Consider the following 6000-nt stretch of genomic DNA (forward strand, 5'->3'; position numbering starts at 1 on the left):
ACGGCGTCCGTGCCGAGCGTGCTGAACCCGCGCGGCACCTTTTACTCGTCCGCCAGCGGCGCGTGGCAGCACGCGCCGCGCATCAAAGCGACGGGCCTCCGCCAGCTGTGGTGCGCCATGCAGGACTACGCCCGGGACACGCGCGCGCTGCTGCTGGTGCGCAGCAGCGACGAGTTCGTGCAGTCCAGCCTGGCGCTGGAAGACTTCTCGGCGGTCGACGTCCTGTGCAGGGCGCCCGCGGGCACGGCGGTCCTGGCCGGCCTGGTGGACAACGCCGTCATGGAGGCGCTGAACACGGACGACATGGAGCTGGCGCTGTCGCTCATCCCGAACAAGGGCACCGTCGACAACGTCGTGGCCAACGTGCGCGCGGGCTGGCAGAAGGCCGTCGACGAGGCCCGCACCAACATCGCCGGCATGGCGGGCTGCACCGCAGGGCCGTCGAGGACTTCGTGCGCGGCATGGAGCGCGACATCGAGCTGCACGTCAAGTCCATCGCAGCGCTGGACGAGCGCGTGCGCGGCCAGCAGATGTGCGCGATCTGCTACGACGAGCCCGAGGCCATGACGGTGCAGACCTGCTGTTCGTCGGTATACTGCATGAAGTGCCTCGCGACGTGGCTCAACCGGTCGCCGGCGTGCCCGTGCTGCAGGGCGTCGTCCAGGTTCGCGGACGCGCGGGTGATCGTGAGCAGGGCGCCGAGCGCGAAGGCCAGCGAAGCGCCGCCGCAGGAGCCCAGCAAGAAGGAGGCCGCCGTCGCGCTCGTGAAGGCCATCCTGGACGGCGACCCCGCGCGCAGGGTGATCGTGGCGTGCTCCAACGTCGGCCTGTTCCGGACGCTGACGACGCCGTTCGCGCCGTACGGCATGAGCCTGCTCAAGGGCACGGGCGCGAGCATCAACAAGGCGGTGCGCGACTTCAGGGACGGCAGCGTGGCGCGTCATGTTCATGTCGACCGACTGCTACTGCACGGGCATCAACCTGCCGTTCGTCACGGACGTCGTCATGTTCAACAGGACGGGCGAGGCCGTGGAGGACCAGATCGTGGGACGCGCGCAGCGGCCCGGGCGCGTCAACAGGCTGGCGGTCTGGCGAATGGTGCACGCCGGCGAGCGCGGCGCCGAAGCCGCCGTGACGTTCCAGCACGCCATGGCCACCGTCACCCGCTGAAGCCGCGGTCCCGCCGGTAACGCTCCCAGCTCCAGCGGTCGAGCAGGAACGCCTTGGCGGCGGTGTAGCCGCGCTCGTACAGCTTGTCCTTGGTCGCGTCCGCCATGGCGAAGTCGGTGATGGAGACGTCGTCGGCGTCGATGGACACGACGCGGTTGAAGTCGTGCACGCGCGAGTAGTGGCGGGTCCCTCCGGCGACCGTCATCGTCTGCACGATCGCCGAGACGACGTCGAGCGCCGTCTTTACGACGCGAGGCGCCTGCGTGCTGGCGCCGACGCGGAACCCGAACGTCGGGCAGCACGGCGGCGTGCCCGCGGGCACGTCGAAAATCCAGAGAGGGAAGGAGCTCAGGATGCCACCGTCGACGACGACGCTGTCGCCCAGCTTGGCGGGCTCGAAGAAGAGCGGGATGCTCATCGACATGCGCACCGCCTCGGGCACGGAGAACCCGGCGGCGTCGACGCCGTACAGTCCCAAGGTCGTCCGGGACGACGACCATCTGCCGCGCGTGATGTCGGACACGACGACCTTGAGCGCGCGCTGCTCGTGCCACGGCACCACAGCCGGGGCGCCCGCCGCCAGAGCGCCGAACGTCTCCAGCCTGCCCGCCAGCAGCGACTGGGCCCACTCCAACAGCGGAGCGCTGGAATACTGGCCCGTCGCGCGCGCGACCGTCAGGTTGGCCAGGACGAGGCCCAGGTTGTTCATGTCGTCGTCGGGGCTGCCGTTCCAGATGAAGCGGTTCTTCCTCGACAGGATGCGGGCGAAGTCCATCGTCCCGACGACCGCCTCGAGCTCGTCGTGCGGCATCCGGGCCGCTACGGCGGCCCGCCGTGATGGCCCCCGCCGACGTGCCGGCGCTCTTGCGGACGACGATGCCCGCGTCGCTCAGGCAGCGCAGCGCGCCCAGGAACGCGATGCCGCGCATACCCCCGCCCTCGAACACCGCGTCCGCGTACGAGCGACCGTCCGCCGCGACGGGCATCTTGGCGTGGACGGCGGCCCTTTCTTCGGCCGTCAACGAGAGGCCCCTGGCGGCGCGCACGGCACCGGGGTTCCACGCCTTGATCATCGCGTGCACTTGATCATCCCGCGCGCGAAAGGGGGTCACGCCGCGGTGTAAAACGACCGCCTGGGCTTGGCGCGCTGCAGCTTGACCTTGTACTGGCTGACGCGCTCCTCGTCCAAGGGGCGGTAGAGCTCGCGGTACAGGTGGCGCGAGGGGATCTCCTCCAGGCGCACGTGCTCGACGATGGTGGGCGCGTGGCGTTCGACGACGGTGACGCCCGTGGAGTCGCGGAACTCGTCAACGGACATGGTTCCGCCGAACATGCGCAGCGCCGATCAGCGGCGGCGCGCGCGGCACGGGGCCCTTCTGGCCCGCCATGTCGTTGAGCATCTGGTACCCGCGTCCACGCTGCGTTGTTGTCGCCGTGCTCGTGGAACAGCGACGCGACGGCACAGGCGTGCGAGCAGAACTGGCCGCAGGTGTTGTACGTGTCGCCCACCCCGCCTGACGGGTATGCCGACGGGCCGGCCGTCGTACGGGTGGCAGCACCACTGGCACGCCAGCGGCGCGTCCGCGTCCTGGTCGTCGAAATCGTCGGCGGGGACGGCGTCGTAGCCGGGCATGTCCGCGCTGTAGGCCTGCGGGAAGGCGTCGCCGGCGGGCTTGAGGTGGCAGATGACGTGGCTCATGACGTGATGCAGCCTGGACCGCTCGACGCGCTTATGCAGGCGCGCGGCCACCGGCATAAAGGCTGCGCGAGAATGCGGATGGATCGACGGAACGATGGCCAGCCCCATAGTCCTGCACATCGCGGACGTGCACATCCGCACGGGCGTGTCCGGGCGCGCCAGGTGCGCGGACTACCTGGAGGTCGTCGACAACCTGGTGGCCCTGGCCGCTCGCTCAGGTCGCCGGACAGGGGCGTCGTCACGGTCATCGCCGGCGACGTCCTGCACGACCGCACCGCTCTGGACCCGCACGCCGTGCGCGTCTTCAACGCCTTGGTCACCGGCCTCGCGTCCTTCGGCCACGTCGTGGTCATCCAGGGCAACCACGACCACCACCCCAACCACAGCGACGAGGTGTCGCCGCACGACGTGCTCGGCGAGCTGCTCCGACTCGCGGACGTGCGGGGCGTCACGTACCTGGACCGGAGCGGCCACCACGTGCTGGACGGACTGGGCTTCGGCGTCGTCACGGTGCACGACTGCATGCCGGAGGGCGAGGCCAGGAGCGGCCAGCCCGCGCCGCAGAGGGCCGTTCCCCGCGCCCCGTGGCGGGCATCAAGAACGTCGCGCTGTACCACGGCGCGCTGCAGGGCAGCCGCAACGACGGGGGGGCGGTTCGCGTGGGCGTCAGGCCCGCCTGGTTCGCCAACTACGACGCCGCCATGCTCGGCGACCAGCACGTGCAGCAGATCGGCAACTACGACCTGGAGGGCGACGTCATGAAGGTCCGGACGGCGGGCTCCGACGGACCGACATGGGCGTACCCCGGCAGCCTGCTGCAGCAGAGCCACGGCGAGTCGCTGTGGAACCACGGCGCCGTCGTGTGGGACCTGGAAGCGCGGACCGTTCGGCCCGTGCACGTGCGCTGCCCGACCGGCTACGCCACGTTGCGGGGAGACTGCATCCTGTACGACGGCTCCTGGCAGAGGGTTGCGCTCCACCTGACCGACCCCGACTTTCCCAGGGCCGTGGAGGCGAGGTTCAAGGACGGCGACGGCCACGCGGCGGTCCGCGAGATGGAGGCCGCCGGGGTCGCCGTGTCCCTCGCACGCGCTCGAACGGATCCCGGGCGTCCTGACAACTGTCCGGAATCGGTCGAGTCGACCTGCGACTGGAGGGAATGCGTGCGCGAGCACATCGACCTGGACGCCGTCGTCGCCGCCGCCGTCATCCCAACTTTCTCGGAGCCCAGCCTGCAGCAGCTGGCGGCCCCCAGGAACGCCAAGCTCGACCGGCTGGCCAAGGAGAGCAAGTCGAGCGGCCCTGCGGCGCGACCGACGCTGAGACCGACCTCGGTGCGGTGGGACTCGCTCCTGTGCTTCGGCGACGGCAACGAGGCGTCCTTCTTGAGCGACGACGGCGTCGTGCTGGTGTCGGGCGGCAACGGCGCGGGCAAGACGGCCTTCCTGGAGGTCATCCTGCTGGCGCTCTTCGGCGAGGGCTTTCCCAGCAGGTCGTGCGGGTCCGCCGCCGTCATCAACGCGGCGGCGAACGAGGCAACGGCGACCATTGAGTTCGAGCTGGGCGAGGCGCACTACCGCGTCGCGCGCAGGTGGACGCGGTCTCCCAAGGACCGGAGCAAGGCGACGACCAAGGCGGAGCTGTTCTGCGTGCGGGACGCCAAGGTCGTGGCCCTGGCCAAGGGGCGGGCCGCCGTCGACGACTGGGTGACCGGCAACGTGTGCGGCGCGGCCGACTTTTTGAGCGGGCCCATGCTGAGCCAGGGCGGCGACAACGACGTGCTGGCGCTGTCGGCCAGAGAGAGCGCTGCGCTGCTGGAGCGCGCGTACGGCCTGGCGGGCATCGACAAGCTGGGCGAGCTGCTCGTCGAGGCGGGCAACGGCATGAAGCAGGTCCTGGCCCGCGCTGACGCGCTCGCCAACGGCGTCGACAGGGTTACGTTCGACGAAGCGCGGTCGCGGTACAAGGAGGCCAAGAAGGCCGCGGCGGCGCTCAAGGACGCGCTCGCCAGGGTCGCGAACCCGGCGTGCCCCTCGCCCTCCAGGCTGAAGGACGCGGAGGCGACCGTCCAGAGGCTAGGCGGCGCGGGCGACCACGACCCGTGGAGGCACGTCGGCGACTCGCAGGCGTTGGCGGCGGTCACCGTGGCCGCGCTGCCCACAGCGGCAGAAGCGCCCGACTCTTCGGACGGCAGCGTCGAGATGGCGTTCCCGACGGTCTCCGCGCTGTGGACGCGCTACACGCACGCGGTGCGCGACATCGCGAGGTACGGCCTCACGCACGCCGAGCTCCTGGCTCGCCCCGAGCTCGTGCGCGACCTGACCAAGGACGCCGCCGCCGAGATCGACTACGGCGCCGAGATGGACAGGCTGGCCCGGGAGGCGGGCAGGGCGCGGGCGGTCGAGCGACAGGCGAGGGGGACGGTCGCCAGGGCGTCAGAAGCCCTGCGGGTCGCTCAGGAAGCGCAGGCGGACTCCGTCGCGCACGCGCTCCTGGCTCGGTACGAGGCCTGCAAGGCGGAGTGGGACGTGCCGCCGGAGCTGTTTGACGACGAAGAGGACATGGACGAGGACTTTCACGCGCAGGTCGTCTGCAGCGGCCGCGCGCGGTCCGTCCTCAGCTACCTCACGCACGCAGCGGCCACGCTGCTTCCCGACGCCGCCTCGCTGTCGGAGACGGTCGCTCTCCGCCAGGACGTCGTGACTTCGTCGACGTTCGAGCAGGCGCTGGAGGTGATGGGCGTCAAGCGGCCCGCGCCCAAGGCCGCTCGCTCGGACGCCACGGTGCAGGACTGCGCCAAGGCGCTGTCGGAGGCCGAGGCCAAGCTGGCAGACGCGCGCAGGCACGCCGCCTCGATTGCGGGCGAGCAGGACCTCGCTCAGGAGGCGCTGCGCAACCAGGTCCTGTCCAAGGCCGACGAGGACGCGCTCGATGCGCTGCGGGTCCTCGAGGCCGCGTGGGCGCCGCTCAGGAACGTGGACCTGGAAGCCGCGCAGGCGGAGCGAGATGCGGAGACGCGACGCCTGCGGGACGCGGTCGCGCGCCACGAGGACGCCAAGGCGCTGTCGGAGGCGCAGGACGTCGTCATGGCGGCGCAGGCGGTGGCCGAACGCCGCGCGCTGCAAGCGGAG

The sequence above is a fragment of the Nuphar pumila genome, unplaced genomic scaffold (assembly GCF_984573655.1).
Source record: "Nuphar pumila unplaced genomic scaffold, dmNupPumi1.hap1.1 HAP1_SCAFFOLD_955, whole genome shotgun sequence".
In the NCBI taxonomy this organism is placed as follows: Eukaryota; Viridiplantae; Streptophyta; class Magnoliopsida; order Nymphaeales; family Nymphaeaceae; genus Nuphar; species Nuphar pumila.